At 33.0% G+C, this 20,116-nt stretch overlaps 1 pseudogene across 2 annotated transcripts in view; it reads left to right on the top strand.

The window, feature by feature from the left end:
• Positions 1–20,116, top strand: part of LOC118197438 (toll-like receptor Tollo pseudogene) — a 156,421-nt pseudogene that overhangs the window by 120,334 nt on the left and 15,971 nt on the right. The gene's annotated exons all lie outside the window — the stretch shown is intronic.

A 20,116-nucleotide genomic window follows, 5' to 3' on the forward strand; every position in this document is an offset into this window, starting at 1 on the left:
CACTGAGAACAGTTGTCTTAGAAAGCTGTTTAATTATTTTAAAAGCAAATTCGTGAAACGGTAGGCAATATTTAAAGCATAAGCATTCGGTGCTACAAAACGAAAAATTTTATATGGAGCATTAAAAAAAATTGCATGTCAATTAAAAAAATTCTCCATTGATATTCTTTAAGAAAACAGCTAGAGGATATGCTAAAGACCTTTGCTTTCAAAGATTCTTATAAAATTCGAGTTACCTTCTTGATATCGATGAAATACCAAAATTCACGATCAGATGTTATATCGAAATATTTTTATAATTTTGAAAATTTGTAAAAACGTGCCTGACAACGTTTACATTTTGTCTATCATATCCATTATATGTATTTCACAATTAGAGATCTATATTCGGATTTCTTATACGTAAATACTAACGGAAGCAGTAATATACAAATTAATAGCATAGCGTATGATTTTCTGTAATATGCTATACAAATTAATAGTATAGCCGTATGAAAAAATCGAATGCGCTTATTCGATTTTCTATCATATTAGATCTTTCTCGAGTAATCGAGTTACAGTGCTTGATATATGAAAATTCAAACTGACTTTATTCACTGGTAATAAAAATATGCTCAGCGTCTATTTTGTTTTAATCTACACATAGAGGCTAACGAAATATTTTAGGTGAGTCTTTTAATGCTTTATAATTTTTTACTTTTTCAAAAAACAAATTAGCAGTATTTCTCAACACGAACACCATTTGCATAATACGAGAAGATTAGACTACGTTACCTTCACCATGATTTTTTATACATGCAGTGTCATTTTCTGAGGGATTTACTTCATTTTTTCAGTAATTATTTTTATGACCTCGCAGAGCAATAACTGTTCGGCATCCACTTCATAAACTGAACTTTTTAATCCATAGGGAAATTTAACTTCTCTTCAACAGCGTGTAAAATGTCACACTTTTAATGGGAAAATCCATCCAGAATGGGATGCATTTTGAGGAGATTCTGCATTAGAAAGCGTTTAACTTTTCTGTATAAGGTGTGCTTAGTTAATGTTAACTTGTGGCTGAATAAAACGATGTTTGGTTATCACACTGGCAGATATACTCATTAAAAACCTTCAGAATATGAGCAACCGCAGTTTATGGAATTAAGTCTTGCCCATTTTGGCTGTGATTAATGCATTGAATTCTTGACCTTTGGATGAGAGACAGACAAGCGTAGTCAGTAGAAGTAAATTTGTAAACACTTTTCCTTTTCGGTAAGATAATTTTATGGAAATCTCACGAATTCAGCCTCTCTACTTAATCTGATTTATCGTTCAGATAATGGCATTTAATTGTTTTTAAAGATTTCTGTTCTTAAGCACATGTTTTATTTGATAGCTGAATGACCCAATTTCGACATGATATTTTTCGGTGCTGCTGTAATCACTGGTTTTGTTAGTTTGTTTCTCTGGTCTTTCTTGCCGGAAATCCCGTCACTTTTGTTTTTAACCTGAGTTTCAAATTCTCAGTTAGACAGATGTGGCTCAAAAGTATTACTTTTTTGCCTTTTTTAAAAAGGATTTTGGCGAAGCTTACTCAGAATTAAAAATGCTTGAACTTGATTAAGATATGTTTCACCAGTTTTTTTTAAAATTTATTTATTTTTAATAGCTTAAGTTCGATTTAAAAGCTTGAATTGATAGATACTATCATTTCAGACTACTAATTTTTCCTCCTGTGTCATAAATTAGAAAAGGTTTCAAAGTTAGAATAAAAGACAAAATCAGAAGTGATCATCCTTAACATGTTTATTGCTCTGTACTTCAAAATACTGCTATATTTATTTCCTTCCTGCTTTAGTGTCAACGTTTTCATGAAACTACAGTCGAACTTGATTATAAAAAGCACCAGGAAGCCTGTAAAATTTTCCTTTTTTAACTGTTACTGATTGTGTCAGTAGTAAGTTTATTAGATATCCGTTTTCAAAAAAGACTTACTGGGGGGGGGGAGAGAATATTACAAAGAACATATTACATTTTGAAGCCTATATGTTATTCTCAATAATATGTCTGTACTTAACTATCACATGGTTATTAGGTTCTCTGAAAGAATTTGGCGGTGGGGAGTTTATTTCCCTTCGTACTTAAAACTAAAACACAAATTAATAATGAGTGCTCGTTTAATTGGCCTTTTCTTAAAGAATCTAAACTAACTGATGTTTATAATAAAAACTTCATTAAAATAGTGCTCAAATTTTTCTGTAAAGCACTCAGTGTATTAAAAATAGCCTTATTTACAGTTCCTCGGAGAAGAAAAAATGATAAAAAGTTACTTTTATCTTTACGTACTGGAGAAAATGAATAATTCTACGGTAAAAATAAGCAGTGTGTATTTTTTATGTGTATTTAATTACCAAGACCTGGGCCATCGTCTTACCAGGCACTAATATGATGATTAAAAAAAGTGGACATTTTCAAGGAAATACATGTAAATTAAATTATTTGGATGTAAATTAAAATCACTATTATTATTTGTTAATTGAAAACATCATTTTTTTGAAGCCGAGTTCGTTTGCACTAATTCGTTGTTACGTCATTCATTTATTTTATGAATATGCTTTGTTTATTTTTAAATAGATAAACAAACAAAAAACTGAACTAAGGCGTAAGAGGAAAATATTCCAGAATATTTTTCTCTTTTCCCGCGGCTCTAATTAGCAACTCCGGGCACAAAGTTCTTTCAGTTGCTCGTTGATTTTATGACAGGAGAAAAAAGATCACGAGGAACTACAGATTCATTTAGGGTCATCTCAAATTTGAGTTTCTAGACCCAGACCTTGTGAATTTTTATAGTAATCAGGCCCTTCCCTTCCTTTCTCCCTTTTGAAAAGAATCCTATGTAAGGGTTGTGATTTATTAATATTTAATGTCATTATATTCATGAAATCAGAGTATAATAGGGTGAAAAGAACTCCCCAATATAAGCAAAACGTCCCCAATGCAATTGCGTCATTACATCTGAATTCGATTTCCCCTCCGTCGGTGCTGATGTGTGAGCAAGGGGAGCCTAAGTAGTAATCGGTGAAGCCCAGGCTCCCAGTTTCTTCTCTCCAGTACACCATTAAACCCTTGTGCTAAGTGCATATGAGTGTTAACTAAAAGCAGGAAAGATTTTATATTATTCTATATAGGGCAGTATTATGAAACTGAATGCGGAGCCTGTTTTCTGCAAAAATAGGTTCGACTGCAAAAATAGGTCGTTTTTCAGGGGCTCTTTCTGCGATAGATTTTGGTAACAGCGTAACCAAAGATTATTGTAATTTTTAATAGTATTACTCTATATTTAATGAATTTCTTTGCGGGGTTACTTTTGATTTGCTAATGCTACTTTAACCCTGACAGACGTGAATCGAGTTATCGTTAGCCTGAGAGAACGACAAAGTCTTTGGAAGGTTATACAAACAACCTTTTTCTTTAAGCAGATCTCTGAACATAATAACACGACTTTGTGCTACAATAATCACAGCTTGTGGAAATGCAAATTAAAATAGAATAGTCAATAAATTTAAATAGTTGCGCTATAGTTTAAGACTACACAATAAAATGTCTACGGTGAGCGACTGCAAATACTTATGACTGCTAGAGCTGACAAAAGCTAAGTATGTAGTGCGCAAGGCCAGACACACACTCTCTCTCAAGATACAAAAATCGTAGCTTAAATATTCAAACAACTAATTTGCATTCTGGTGAGGAATATGGAAAGGAGAAATTATAGTAAAGATCAAAATCATAATAAATCGTTAATTAAAATAAGATACTCTACATGTTTACTATTATATTATGAATCGAAGAATATTAGTTTCCCATTTTTTGTGACCGATATTTTTAAAATATAGTAATGCAATATCTACCAGTAAGTATTTGAACACCCATGCAAATGCCGATATCTGCGGTTCTGATGTACGTTACGCCTACTGTTGTTAAATATCGTGCAGGAAACAACATTGGCATTAGTCGCAGGCAATATTCCACGAAATGCAAAGTTATCGGATTTTGAGAAAGGTGTAATCGTCGAATATCACAGAAATGGCCGATCCAAAAATAATTATAAGTATTTATATATTAATTTCTTAAAATATACTTCTAGCCAAGCTAAATAAATTGAAAAAGTAGAAGCGTTTTTGTTCAACAGAAATACAAATAACAGCTTTTTAAAAGTTTTAATGGCATGCAAACACTGTTTGCGATAGGCACAGAGTGGGACATCTCATCACCAAATGTGAATATCACGCTTTCAAGGGAGGTACTATGTAGGAGGAAATTGCCTTTCTTCCTTATCTGTGGTACTTGAGATAAAACTATCAGTCCCATCCTGACGAGATATGACCATTGCTAGTGGGGACCATTGCTAGTCCAGATGGGAGGAAAGAGTCCTGCCTTTTCGCGTAGGGATCAGAGCTACTAAGACACAATATTCCGGTGTAATATCTGTGTAAAAGTGTGCGTACCAGAGAAAGCATTTTGTTGAAATTTTTAATTAACGGAGTGATGACTGTGCTGGTATTCCCTAAAAATGCAATACATGATTAAACGTCTAATATATGTATAAATTTATACTTAGAGATTTTATACGCTACTAAGTTATGTGAAAGCTGCGAGGCCAATCTAGTTTCATTTGCTCTTCTAGTTAACAGTTGTGGCGAAATTCTCACTGGGCTAACACACTGTACTTTTCTATAGTTAATTCGTTTGCTGTAAATAAATGAATTATGCTAAGTAATTCCAATAAATTTCATCCGTCTTATTTAAATAAGCAAGTTAGATGAAAAATATTAAATTAAAAAATTTCCAGTAGGAAACGTAGTGTTTCCTGTCTTAGGTAGTGACATTTTTTTTTTCAGAGGGTCAGAGAATGCAATGGGAGAAAAAATATCGGAAATTGTCAATAGGAATAGCTGATTAGGAGAAGTGATGAGACAGAGGATAAAACGGCATGGTTCTGAACAGAAGACGAAATGGGAAAAAATGAATTAATACTTAAAGCGAACAATGTCACATTGCCTTATCGTATCTCAAAATTTTTCTTCCAAGACCAGGAGTAACGATATGTTCTGATACTAATAGCCCCTCGCTCAAATTATGCCAAATTAGATCCGCCTTCACACTGCCTTAGTTTGCCTGTGGTTTATTAGTTTATTTTTAATGGTTTTATTTAATCTGTGTTTTCCCTATGGTGTCCAAAAAATTGGACCCTATGTGCCTATGGTGTCCAGTACACATTAAGGAAGGAAAGAATTAATTATAAAGAATTATTAAGGAAGGAAAAGGTGAACAGGGAGAAATCTCTGCCCCAGGTTAAGAATGCAGTGAGGTAAGGAAAGCGTCTCTTTGACTTTCCCAGTTGGCCTTTACCCAGGCTATAGCATCGTTTTAATGTAAATATCTCAAATGAATATTACTCAGTTTCTTAATCGAATTCGCTGACTCATAATTTGCTTTACCTTTGATTCTTTCCTCCCCAAGTCATTGACATCATGATGAAACGAAACTTCAAGATTAGAAAATTAAAGAATTGAAACACAACTAATGGTCTTTCATACTTTCTACGTCTGAATTGTTCCATCTAACTTCTTTGCTTAAAATATTTAATGGCAAATAAAATAATTTTATATCGTAATTTTATGGATTAAATTGGATTTTTTAGATTATGGCAAAGCACCCGAGGATATCTGCCTAAGAAGAGAGATGCCTTCATAGTGAATATTTTAAGGGAAACTGGCTAGTATTCACTTTACACGCGGAGTAAACCATGCAGCCATTTCGATTCCCAGGATTTGAACGCGGGTCGAACTAGCAATGTTTAGTTGTTTTATCTGTCGGTCGCTGGATGGGCTTTGATTACCTGTAAAGAACTGTGCAGTTAAAAAAATGTGGCAGTCTTGACAGTCAAATTTATTACTTTAATTTTTTCGTTCTCAAAATTCAGTCTAATTATTTAATATTGTTCAGTTAAATGATACCATTTTTTAAGCAGCCCATCGTGCGCTTTGCCATACTTAGTTAAACAAATAGGCAAATAAGCATTCTTACATGGTTGGATTATAAATAATATTTATAGCAAGAAAACATACTGTCCATTATAGACGTTGGTTACTACTAAGGGCAAAAGCGATGGTCACAGGATTATGGAGATACCTAATAGGTAGGCCGTCTTTGCCTCCAATGATGGGACGGACTGCTACAACCATGCCTTCTCCGGGATTCGAGCCCGAGCCCTTAGGTATCACAGTCGGCTTCCCTAACCACTATATCTCCTGGGCGGCGCGTACATTAAATGTAAAGAAGGGAAATAAATAAATAAAATTTTAAAATGATCTGTTTGTCAAAAATTCAGTTAGAGACTCATATAATCGGCATTCATCCAGTTGTTTAGAGAGTTAAATATTACGAAACATCTTCGTGATTAAAATGTTCTGCCTTTAAAGTCAAACACATTTTAAGTAAAAACCAATTGTAAAGAATGTAAAGCAGTTGAAGTTGCATTCTTCGTATGTTGTCGGCTTGTGTCGTTAATCTAAAGACTAAAAATGTAATGCTTTCGTAAACATATACGGATTTTAAAAGAGGTCCTTTACTATTTTTAAGGTCCTCTGTTACAGAACACAATATGCTAGGGAAACTTTTATTATTATTATTATTTATTTTCACACCTGCATGCCATTACTAAGGCTCTCTTTTGTAATTACAAATGTAAATCTTAGGGATTTTATATCGAAAAGACATGTTATTTTTTTTACAGAAAAAATACAGAACCGTCACCGTCATTCACCATCATTCACTGTAGATCATCCGTAGAATTATTTTAGATGCTTATTGTACAGTCTGATATCTACAAGTCCTGTGATTAGTAAGACTTGGTATTAGAGAATGCCTAATAATAAATCAGACTAGTAATGACTTGGTACTAGATATTAAAATTACATATTTGTGTATATATACAAAGCTGTCTTTGATTGTATAGTTGTATATATGCAAAGCATCCAAGTAAGAAATTCGCGCTGCTCATTCGCTTTTTTCCCACATACGGAGGGGTCATTGTTATTCACTAGTATCGAATGGCTATCGTGAAGTTCAGCTACCTTTCTTGAAATTTTCTAAAGCGCCTTTTTTTAAACCGCTTTTGACCATTAACTTCTACATGCGTCGTATACCTCTGTAAGAATCGTTAGCTTTGTAGAATTATCCCTCAAGCGCACTTTTTCCCCTCCATTAACAAAACCGCTCCCCAGTATGAGTCTTCTTTTTTTTTTTTTTTTTTTTTTCCTTCGTATAAATGACCAGCCCATATGCTGAAGCGTATTCCAACTACTGAATTGGTCTTACTCCCCTAATAGCTTCCAGCGTATTTTTTTAAGGTCCTTATTCTTCACTGATAAAGTAATTACTTCCAACAGTTTATAACGGAAAGACTCAAGTTCTGAGACGAGAGCGGGGAAGGAAACTTATTATCTTCTTGAGTAAAGTGCTTTTTATTTAGTTATGCTTGAAGTTCGAATTTCCTAAATTTTGTACTCCAAGATTTTTAATAGCTTCTTGCGATATTCTTTCTTCTGATGTACATTTTTTCCGTCTAAGTATTTCGATCCCCCCCCCCTCTGTAAGTCTGTCAGAATTTAGTTCAGATACATCGAAATCGCAGTTTTTCAGTGGATCGAAAAACTTAATGAAGTAGCAGAAATGAAAAGTAAACAGATGGAAACTTGTTTTTTTAATTACTTCTTTTTTGTTTGCTTTCTGAGTATTAAGTTATAGCATACTTTTATTCCACTTAACGATCCGATTCTAACTCTAAATTCATGAGCTTGCAACTATTTTTTACTTGGCTATGAGGAGTATCACAGATTATATGTAAAATGTCTGCCCTGCCCACAGAACCACTGCTAATTAGTAACAAGTTTCAACAATTAAATTAAAATTAACATTTATTCTTTCTTATGGTTTTGTCTTAAGCCAAAAATAATCACTTGACGGGTATTTGCATAATTTTCTCCAATGTGTAACATGAATACGAGCCAATTTCTCGTAGAAAGTCCTCTACGAAGGCCTCAAACCCTGGACCTCTCGAATACGCGTCGAGTATGCTTTCAATTACATCACGAAGGCATACGGAAATGAAGGAGAAAATACCTTACATATCTCTCCTTTTAAAGGGCGACTGGGGATCGGGGAACCCAGTGACATATTATTGTTCACCACCTTTTAGTTCGGGCACAACTCGTAGAGTCATTAGGTTATTTTTGAAGCTGGAGATGTGAAATAACGAGCAATGCCCCCGTCGGGACTCGAACCTTGGACCTCTCGAATACGCGCTGAGTGTGCTACCGTTGCACCACGAAGGCATGCTGGAAGGAGGGAGAAAATACCTTATATCTTTAGAACAGGCAGACTTTGTGGACTTTATTATATTTAGCCAGATAAAATATAATGAATCACTTGAATATAAATCTTTTTATACTAGCGTTTTATCTGTGATGTCAATGCATTAAAGTACGGAGATGGATATGTATGTTAATTTATTATTTCTTGTGAAATTTACTGTATATTCGATTCATGTATATCACAATCAAAGGATAGCCTCTTTGTTGATATTTTAATTTCATACTGAATTTTTCAAAAGTAAGTTTTTTTATTGGAAACTTTACCAACTTTTATTTACTACGGTGGTAGTGTACCAAATTACTAATAGTGGTTTAAAAATCGTTTCATTAAAATATCCATAGACTGGATGAATATCAGATTTTACTTATGTCATAAAGAACTGACAAGTTTTCTGACTCCCAAACGTTTATCACATGGCATTTGTCCAGATGATATTTTGTAAGGTATTTTATGTTAATTAACCGAACTTTATGATTTAGATCTTTACTATAACTTGTCCTTTCCAACAGCTCTCACCAGAGTGCAAATTACTTAATATTCTTATTTTTATTTTTTTGAATGTCGCATTCGGTAGCGACGCTTGCAGCTTTATTTTTCTCTCGCCCAGCTCTGCCAGTTAATATTCCGGCATTAGCTGTTTGTTAACCGAAGTTAAAACAAACCATTAAAGCTTTGAGCCAGCTTAGTTGGACCCAAATTTGTTTAGTCTCTGATTACAATCTTTTCCAGATTGTAAATTCAATTAATTTTATGTTATTTTAAAATTTGCCGGTGGTGTTGTTTCGACTAAGCACAAGTAGTGCCTTCTTTTTATATTCAAGCTTAAATAAATAAATAAATAAATAAGGTTTATTTAAATCCGTCATAAGATTTTTTCGTATGTTGTAAGACCCAGCGATAACTCACTTCATAGTCAAACAGGATTTGAAGAGCTTTTGAGATACATAGTTAGGGATTTTATAAATTGACTTATTACAATAGAACATTATAAATGCAATAGCTGTTTGAACACTGCCGTAAGTACGGAACCGAGCGATTAAATAGAGGAACGAAGGATGCCTTTGTAGGGAAACTTTCTTAGAAAAATTAGCCTGTTTTTACGAAACATGGGGAAAAATATGAAAACGTCCATACAGCCAGCCCGTTCGCTGGGATTAGAGAGCGGGTAGGACTATTCAGCGGTCTTATCCACATATGCCATTGGTGGGCCTTTTTCTTCTGTCATAACTAGTTATTTTTACCCTGTACGCAAAATAATTCTATTCCTTTTGAATTGTCCTGTAGATACATTTACATCTCATAGGCTGAGGAATTTAAAATAGCTTAAATTTTCTAACATTAATAAAAGCTCTATGTCAATATTTTTAAATGGGAGTTAAATTATTCGAATAAGAAAACTGTATGTGATTTTTTAAAGTAAGATTGATTAATTTTTTATTGCAATTTAACAGCGTAACAAATTCCCGAATTCATCATGTTTGACTAGGATGGATTTTTGAAAGTAATGATGAAGGTAACAAAATGCTGCTTTAGTCTTCATATTACGCACTGCTTAAATTATTTAATGATCTCTCTGTGTAAATGAATTCAAATAAAATATCTTGTAAAAGTCAGCATTCTTGTGAATGGACAGAATTTCAAAACAGCGCTGACGAAACTACCTATTCTCCTTTTTAATGAAGCAAAAATGTCGCTGAATAAAAATTAATGAGAACATTTTGAGACTCTTTCATACAAATGTCTGTTTTCTGCGATGAATACAGAACATCTGAAATTTCTGATTAAAATGATGAGGTGGAAGTTGAGAAGGCTCAGTGATTCACTATTGTGAAAGAGATATTTATTATCTAACTTGTCAATAATGCCAAAAGACAAAGGCACGTGGACGGTAAACGATATTTTTCAGAGCCATGCTTAATATGGTGAAGGAAAATTGAGAAATTAATAACTCTAAATTTATCACTTGTTTGACACTAAAGAAAAATGTTATGTTACGTTGATTGAATACAGTTCTGCTTCTTAAACGCATGTTTATTTCATAGCTTTCAATTGAGATATGAATAATACATGGTGAATCTAATAGCGAATAGTGATGCAAATATCAACCAGTATTCTACCCATATGCGATTCTAAATATTCTTTTTCAATTTATCCAAACTGCGGAATTCGAAGGCTTTGCAAATTATTTGTGCGAAACAAATGTCCAGGGTGAAATAAAAAGTATATAAGCAGTAATCGAATTGAAAATAGAATTTAGAATTAGAAATTACTAGTATTTAGCAATCCTGATTAATATTACTATACTGAGCAAGAAAAACTATAAATTTGCTTTGAAATTTTTTCCTTCTCCCCAGTCATTTATATTTTCACGTCTTTCAAATAACTTTCCCCAATAACGGAAAAAAAAAAAAAAAAATACTTAGGTTTAAACTAGCAGACAAACCAGGCATACTAAAAGTGACTCGATATGCTTATTCGTGAAGCATAAATTTTTAAATTTTGGACATCTTCATTAAATTTTAATTTGCCATTTTAATTGCTTCATGTATTTAATAATCATTATTTTACATAAGGAAATTAAAAATATAAAATTTGGACTGTGTTCTACGTGCACCCTGTTAAGTGAATATCTGTTCAACCTAGCCAAACTCTGACTAAATCGTGAATGACTACACCTTGAATTTGCTAACTGATGTCACTTTAAATAAGTCTACTTAACCCTTATAGGGCCTTAACGGTGTAATTTCATACCCTATTAGACCGATAAGCGAGTTATGGCTTCGTCTATTTAAATACTGTCCTATGAAAGTTCGAAATAAACCTTTGCATTAACCCTAGATTAAGCTCGTGGGTGACAGGTGTCCCCCCAGTGATATTTTGTCGCAAGTTTCACCACTGTATGTTGGTTTTCCAAGTTGCACCTTTCGGTAGCTGAGCGCTGATTATTGGGGTTTGTTGTGGACATCTCAAAGATATTTGAGATGCTTGGAATCAATTGTAGTGGTCATGAAAAAAAAAGTCCGTTATATTCAGGATGTACAATCAAAAATATAACCTGTAATTAACATTTTGTCAAATAAATGAAAGAATCTTCATTTAAAAAGGATTTTCCTTATTCTAAATACATTTTAATATGTAGGTGACATTTGTCAGCCACCCGCTTAATTGTGCAGCTTGCGTTGCACAATTAACGCTTAACTGTTTAATTAACGTACGCGCCTAAGATAAAGTAAAACATTTTATGAGAACAGTTTCAGCACTGTGGGTGGAAAGTCCGTGTGTTTATGGTCAGATAATTGTACATGGCGACTGTAGAACGAGCATTTAAAATAATAAACTTTGTATTATATTTTAATCGCATTATACTATTAATTAGTTTGAAGCAAAATAATCTGTACTTCTTGTTATAGCGGGCTCCAAGATTAAATCGCCAGTCAACAGAGACATCTAATACCTGGCTACGTTCTTATACCTTGCAACTTGATCGTATATTAGTACCGGCTGCGTGTTCTTACATTTCGCCACATAATCGTATGTTATCACTGTGTTGCATTTTTTGCTCTCGATGCGTGTTCTTACTTACATTATAAATTTTTGATGAGGTTTCCGAATTCGCATTGTTTGTTTAAAAACATATTTATTGCTTTTTTGGGGGGAATATGACGTTAACCATCTTTAATTTACCCTATAATGAGGTGGAGGCCATATTTTATCTTTTCAAGAGGTCTTTTACATGACAAGCGAGTGTGAAGGGCCTCCGTGTTGGATATTGGTTCAGCGGTTCCAGAATATAGTTCATCTTTGCTATTAGATTTATGTATTCTTGGGCAGAGGAGTTGAGGTTCATGAAATAGTGCAACAAGCAGCTTAATACGTGTGAAAGCGCTGCAGTTGACTGGAACAATTACATGGGATAAAATAATAACAATAATGATAATGATTCTTAAAAATGTTCTTAGGAAATGACATGGGATTTTTATTATTAGTAGTACTTTTTTTTACATTTCCGCTTCCCGAGAGTAGCGAAATTTTAGCTGAGATATTGGCGCAAATTTAAAATTGCCAAATGTGGTAGGGGCCGCTGTAGCAAAGAACTAATAGAAAAAGTCACATTTTTATACGGCAAATTCTCAAAAATGTGCTTGGTAAGAACATTCCTTTGACCAAATGAAGACGATTTCTGTTTTACCCAACATTCAGTTGTTAATCGACAAAAGAACAAGTTTGTTTTACTCTTTCTCTTAAATTTCTTCTCAGATTACTCCAATAACATTAGTTGCAGACATGGGAAAATAAAGTGATTCAAGAAATTCGTTCTTTAAAAGTCTCCATCAATAATGCACGTCAATGGCTGAAACTTTCTTTTTCCAATTAAGTCGAGCTTAATGCATATTTTATCGCCTAAAATTTTCACTTTACGGGATGACATTTTTTTTTCCAAATTCCTACCACCCACGATGTTTAAATCGTTCATACAAAATTCTCTGCCTTATTTTAAGAAACTATATAACTAGTAGTACTTCCCTGCGACAAATATTTAAAGAAATGAAACTTATAACGACGTTTCTCGAACCGTACTGCATGTCTGGAACAGCTTATCGTGAAAAACCTATGGAATTTTTACGTACCGTATTTGAAACCGTATGCGACAAAGCAAATCTGCATATGCCCCCCCCCTCAACCGGGATAGTTGTTAACGACGCTGACAGCTGTACCGAAGGTCCCGGGTTCTAATCCCGGAGAAGGATGCAAATACATAGTGTCCGTGCAGCATTTGGAGACATTCTAAATATGCGCGAGCCGAAAGTCCTCTCGGGAGATTGGAAGAAGGGAATGAGAATTGAGAGACCCTCGGACCCGTCCCCCCCGGTTACTTTTCATCAAAATTTGCGGGCGGAATTGAGCAAAGTATCACCTTTGTGGTGCCCAGGGCTCTTGCCAACAACAGGCGTGATACTGACCCTTTGCCACGGTGAATTTCGTGGGCTTGCTCTGATTTCAGAGACCTGATCTGATGCTACTGTCGATCAGGTGGGATAAGTACAACAAATGCGTGCTATTCAAATATGTTGCAGTTGTATATACTGTTTTATGATATATTTTAGAAGGTACATAAATTAATTGTTTAAATAAATCCGACGTGATTGTTCTTTATTTGGTTTTGACTTGAAATTCGGAAACAAAAACTGTACATTTTTTTACTATAATAATAAGGAACTTAATTCTAAAATTTTTACATACACGCAGCTTTTTTAACAAGCAAATAGTCAAACTCAGATTTTATGCCTGAGAATAACATATCAAATACGTGGTACAAAAATTTGGAAAATTATTATCAAATTTTTAATAAAATAGAAAATTAGACATGAATTAAGCAGGCGCTGTGATTTTCGCAAAAGCCGCTTATCTAGGAGATTTATCAACTGTTTGTTCAACTGCATTTGACACCTTTAATCTCGAAGCATTGACAGAACGTTGAAAGCCGTGAAGCTTATACACCAGCGTATTTTCTAAAAACAAAAAAAAACAAAAAAAAAATAAATAAATAAATAAATAAATAAATAAAAAATAAAAAATAAATAAATAAAAAAAACCACTACGAATTCCTCTCCAAGAATGACAGTTGATGTCTTAACTGAAAGCCTGTTGTGGTTTCCTCTAAGAAGAAAAAAACTGATGGAGAACATCCTGAAATATTTTCTAAGCTGTTCATACGCCACTAAAATCCCGATTTTCAGGCGTGATTACAGAAAAAAAAGTAATTTTACGTTATACACTAAAATCTTCGTACTTGGTGGTAAGGTGGGTTGTTCCAAGGCCAACCAATGGAACGGAAATGATTAAAATCTCGCCAAGCAAAAGATTAAAGTAATGGGTTTAGTAAGGGAATCGTGTGACGTCAGACATAATAACTCAATTAACTCGACCTTCGTTTTTCGCATAGAATACCAAGACGACCAGGTAGGTCGGACGCCTTGAGTGTCCGAGAGGAAAAAAAATTCTTTCTTTTACCCCCATGATTATGCTTTGTGTCGATGCGGTCCTTGGATTTCGGATCTCACTTCAGTCATTCTTTATCCTTATTCTTGCAAATGAATTAAAAAGAACTGACAGTGAAATTGTTGAAAAAGCAGGAACATTGGGTTTAAATTTGCTGTTACTGTTCACACCTTTTTCCGTAGAAAATGACTCATTTAATTGCATGGAAGGTTTCTTGCTGATATTATGCTGAAAAATATTGCATCCAAGCTTCTAGAAGTTTTCATTTTCATATCTCTTCACAGAAATTTAATGACGCAAGAGAGGAATTATTTTACTTATTTCCGTTAAAGTTTAAAACCATAAAATAATCAATACACTTCACCTTCTGATTACCTTGTTATTACCTTTGTCACCTTCTGATTACCTTTGTTAAGACATCAAAACTTTCCATTGTAAAAATAATTTATTTACATACCTGTATGCCGGATTTGAATTTTGTACAACTGTGCTCGGGTTGAAAAATATTTCGTTACGAAATTTTAATTAGTATTTATAAACTCTTAATTTTAATTTAGGTACTCATAATTAGCTGCATATAATTATTAGTATTGTAATTAAAGAATTATAAGTTATAATAACTAGTAACTGCTGTTTTTCGAATGTAACTCTACGTGTAGTGCATTCTCGTTATAACGCAAGTTCTGGCTCAAGATAACCCGCGTTAAAAGGAGTTATAATGTAATAAAGATTTCCTAAAAATTTTGTAATGTAATGTTCACGTCAAATGAAAAAATTATACATTCAGATATTTAATTATAAATTTCAGAAACTATTTCTGTATATCATCTACAAATTATGCAGGTAAAAAACAGTAAACAAAATAAAAAAATACGAATTCGACGTATACTACACAGAAAGTAAATACGTATGTCGTATGAACGGATAGATAAGAAAATCAAAAGCACAACTTATGTTTATGTCTTATGAAGTTATGTTTTGTTTATATTTTCTACCAAATAAGCTTTTGATTGCTAACTGCCTGGAAAAGAATCCACAATCACTATCTCAATTTATTTACGGCTTCTAACATGCGTTAGTTTGAAAGTTAAAAAGGGGGGAAAACTTTGTTATCTCCCTCCCCACCTCAAGCACGTTAAACTAAAATTTCTTTGATGGTAATTTGTTTTGTTGCTAAGCGTGTTGTTCTTGGATCATTATTTGCAGGGTTTTGCACCCTCGTAATATCCGAAACCATTTATATCGAGTCCTGTTATAATCAGCGAATATTGTATTTTTGCTGATATTTTATATAATTGTTTGTATTGTAACTTAACCACAGACGTAACTTTTGATGTATGTAAACACATAAAAAAATATCTTTTTATATTAGTACACCTTAGGGTAATTTCAGGATGAATAGAAGTCAAAATTTTTATTTTAAATGTTTTTTTTTTTTTTTAATACAGTCTGAAAATGAAAAGATGAATTTTCTTTTAATAATTAAGGCAAAATGTGTTTTTTAAAAATTTTTTTATTATTCAGGTTTTTTTTTATATATTTGAAATAAAAACATGTATATCTTTTCCCAAAGAAAAAGTATAATTATACGATCATAACTTATTCTTTTATGTGTGTTGTCTATAAATATGTCTGAACTTTCGTGTGGAGGGAGAGTGTAATTGTCTTAATCTTTTGCCATTACGAAGTATCTTTCTTAAAATTTCTACTTTCATTCTTTAAGCTGTTCAAATGAAGATGTTAAAAGTTTCGGTCGACTTCCATTGAAAATGGAAGCAGAGCAGCAAGGATCTAAAGAGCTGTTTATGCAAAAGATGATTTTTCTTTTAGCATATCATATCCTTATTGTAGTAAAAATGATCGCTGAGGAAGCTAATTAAGCTTTTAATTGTCTTTGAAAGTTGAATTCTGTAATGAGTTTCCAGTGGAAAGTAAAATACAGTGTTTATTAGAAGCAGTAGTTAGTAATTGAAGTACCATCAAAGCAGCTGTTGGGGAAATGTGTTATAGAAAGTAAATGCTCCGGAATCTGAGATTAAAAATTCTAATTTAAATGTAATAAATCGAATATGGTAATGCCATTTATCTTGCAAAGGTCAAAATTCGACAAACAAATTAATTTTGTCTGACAAAATACGAACGCGAAATAAAAATTCTGCATGTTTTCCATCATATTAATTATTTTAGCTTACCCTCAACAACCGGTTATGAATAATTATATGCTTTGGGATCTGTCGATCCTAAGATCAAAAGTCAAGAGCTGATTATTTCTTATGTATTTTAAATATTTCATTTGCTTGCTCATGTACTAAAAAACATTACAAAGATTCAGCTTTTTTTTTTGTTTGTTTGTTTGTTTGTTTATTTTCTTATATTTTGTTTTCTTAATTTTCTGACTTATCTTTGATCTCCTTATTTTATATTTAATTACGTAGTACTCTCATTTACACGTATGCATTTATCCATTCTTTGATAAAAATAATAAAATTGTCCAACTGGCAAATTTTGAGAAAAAGCTACTTTAGTTTTAGGAAGCTTTTGAATCATACTTGCAAAATTCTGTAGCAGTTAATTCTTTTTTTGCTTTTGCAAAGGTACACAGTTAATTCTTATTTTAATGAGTTTTAACGAATAAAAATTTATCATTCATATAACACAGAAATAATGTGATAAAAAATGTTTATAACCACGATTGCATTTTTAGTATTTATATGACTGCTGTATTATAAAAGAACTATTGAAAATTTTCAGACAGATCCCTAAACGGTTTTTTAATGTGAACGTGAAAAAATATTTAATGTGACTCTTTAATTCTGGTAGAATGTCTGTTTATGGTAAAAATGCTTTGCAAATTTTCGAAGTGAATTTAGTAAAGTACTTAATAAAGAAAAAGGAAATAAAAGAAAACTTCTGCAGAAATGGTCCGGGCTTGGTATGTTTTAAGAATTAGAACTTTTATTATTCAAAGTCATTTCAAATTTTCTTAAGATGGCTTGATTTTCAGTTGGTTTTTGTACTCTTTGTCAATTTTTTTGTAGCTAAATAAATAAATTCGAATAAATCATAACTTTTTCCATGCAAGAGGATGGAGATCTGGCTGCAAACCCATTCTCAGTGCCCACCAGAGGCAGAGCGGTAAAAGCCGTTGGACACTGGTAGTTCGGTCCGGGGTTCTAGTCCCGGCGAACGGGCTTGCTGCATGGGCGTTTTCGTGGTTTTTCCCATGTGCAACGTGGATATGAGCCTGTTTTCCTTAAAAAGACCTCCACGGGGCATCCCTCCCTTTCCGTGTAGTGCCTAAGGGCGGAACACGTAATAAGCAAAAAATAAATAAAAAAAAAAAAAAAAAAGAACATCCCCAGAAGGAAATGTAACACATTTTCTTTTAAGAAAAATCATCCATCTTCAATAGAAAAGAATTCTTTGCAACTGACAATATCAAAAAATGCATTGCAAAGAATTACGAAAACTGTTGAACTATTTCCTTAGAAGATAAAAGATACCAATTACTCAAGGAAAGTGGTATCGATAGGTGATTCAATTTTTTAATTCAATAGGTGATGCGAGTTTTTGAAAATTTAATTTGAATGATGAGTTAGGATGATTTCTTTCAAACAGAACAAATACATACAATTCATTCGTCGAATTTCCAGGCTTAATCACCCTTTTCTCTAAAACCCTTGAGGTTATCAAAAAATGGTTTTGAAAAGTTGTCCGCCTTTTAAAGTTGCGCAGGACTAAATATAACAATTTCTTGAAATTGCTGTCTTCGTATTTCCAAATGCTGCCATTTTATATGGAGAGGGGCGACTTAATGTTGAATACTGTACCCTATCATAAATAACTTTTCTAAAGTAAAGGCATAAAAAAAATGTTTTGAATAAAAATTATAGATTTGATAAGTTCCATCGTTTTTTAGCTCATTGAATTAGGCTGCGTAGTTTTCGAGAATTAGCCCCAAATGCATGGTTTGAGTACCCCTTTTAACTCTTTTGTTGCCATCTTTAATAAAATAGCTTTCTTCTTTTTTTTTTAAATTTTATATATATATATATCTATAACTGACGGCGGGGCAGCTGATCCACTAGAGCAGTAAGCATATTGGCCAGATGGTCCCGTTGACGGAACTAAATTTGCTTCAAAAAGCTTCAAAAATTCCTGCATTGCTGGCTCTTCAGGACTATTTTGGGTGAAGGGGCAAGCAAACTGATTGTGTTTTCAAAGGTCTGGAATGGGGTGGGTGAATATGGCGAGTGCTGGATTAGTAAATAGTTCAAAGATAGAAGAAGAATGCAATGTGGGTGAAGTGAACAAATTCAGATTGCCAAAAAACATTCGCCATTTTTGTGCTCATTCCAGTATCTGATGTTTCCCTTCATTGCTTGAAAAATTGTTTGTGTTTTTCCCCATTTTATAAGATTATAAAAATTTACAATTTTTAGAATTGTAAATTCCATTGTGTCAATTTACTTGACAATGAAAGTAATAACACAGTTTAAAGATCAATGGCTTTAATGGGTCAGATTCCTTAATGGACCATCTTCAAGCCATCGTCTACAGTGGAAAATTTTGAATGTGAATATCGTAGCTAATAATTTTTTATTATTTTTAATATTAAACTGAAATTATGATTTACAGTTAAGTTGCCACCGTATGCTCCGCAAGAACTGAAGCTTCAAAAACAAATTGTATATAATTATAATATAATTACGGTTTTTTTTTTTTTTTTTTCCCCATAAGACAGAGATTTGTTTTTTATATAACTGATTTATTTTCTCCCAACAAATCGAATTGGTCTTTGTTTTTTTTACAATACTTAATTCAAATACATAACTAATTTTTTTTTAGAATTGTTAGGTTAATTAATTCATCTTTAATGATTAAGCGAATATTTTCTGTTTAAGATTGTCAGCTGATGACTTCGATGATCCTGGTGTTATTCTTTACATTTTTTCATGGTTGTAAACGTTTTTTTAACCTTTAATAAAAATCAATATGTCTTGACCATCGGACTGTATATTCAGAATATGAAACACGATCAGCAAGAGCGCTATAAAGTTTATTTCATTTACGTAAGTATTACATTGTATACTAAATATTTTTAAATACATTTATTCTCAGTGGGGCCCTCCTGCAATTCAAAAATTGGTATTCTCTGAGACCAGTCAGTTCGCACTCCCCAGCGCACAATCCATTACTGTGATGTCATCCTAGTTATTGAGGCAGACTTGCAAGCGGTCTTCTCAAATAAAAACATTTTAGCTTATAGAGGAGTTTGTAAGTGGCAAGGCTGTCACTTCGTTTCTCATTTCTCTTTTCTAGAGCAAAAGGGGGGAATGAGCGAACTCCTCCTGTGATAATCTTCCTCATCCTGATGTATTGAAGTTTCTAAACGAAGCATAGCGTAGTGGAAGAAATCGATTATTCAACTTCTGAACGATTGTAAATTCCATTGTGATTAATAAAACCTCAAACTGTAGCTTGTTTATTCAGAGTTTACTAACATTCGCTCTTCATAGAGTAATGAATTGGAATTGTACTTAGCATATTTATCCTGTCGAAATCTTTAGAATAAATATTAAGGTTTCGTAAAATAAATAAAGCTGAAATTCCTACAGAAAGACACATTTTCTTAGAAATTCATTGTTTCCGCCATTTTCTTTTAATTTTAAATATCATAGTAATCATTCATCAGTAA

This window comes from Stegodyphus dumicola, chromosome X1 (genome assembly GCF_044657685.1).
Source record: "Stegodyphus dumicola isolate Sdum_Otavi_A_Nest chromosome X1, ASM4465768v1".
Taxonomy (NCBI): Eukaryota; Metazoa; Arthropoda; class Arachnida; order Araneae; family Eresidae; genus Stegodyphus; species Stegodyphus dumicola.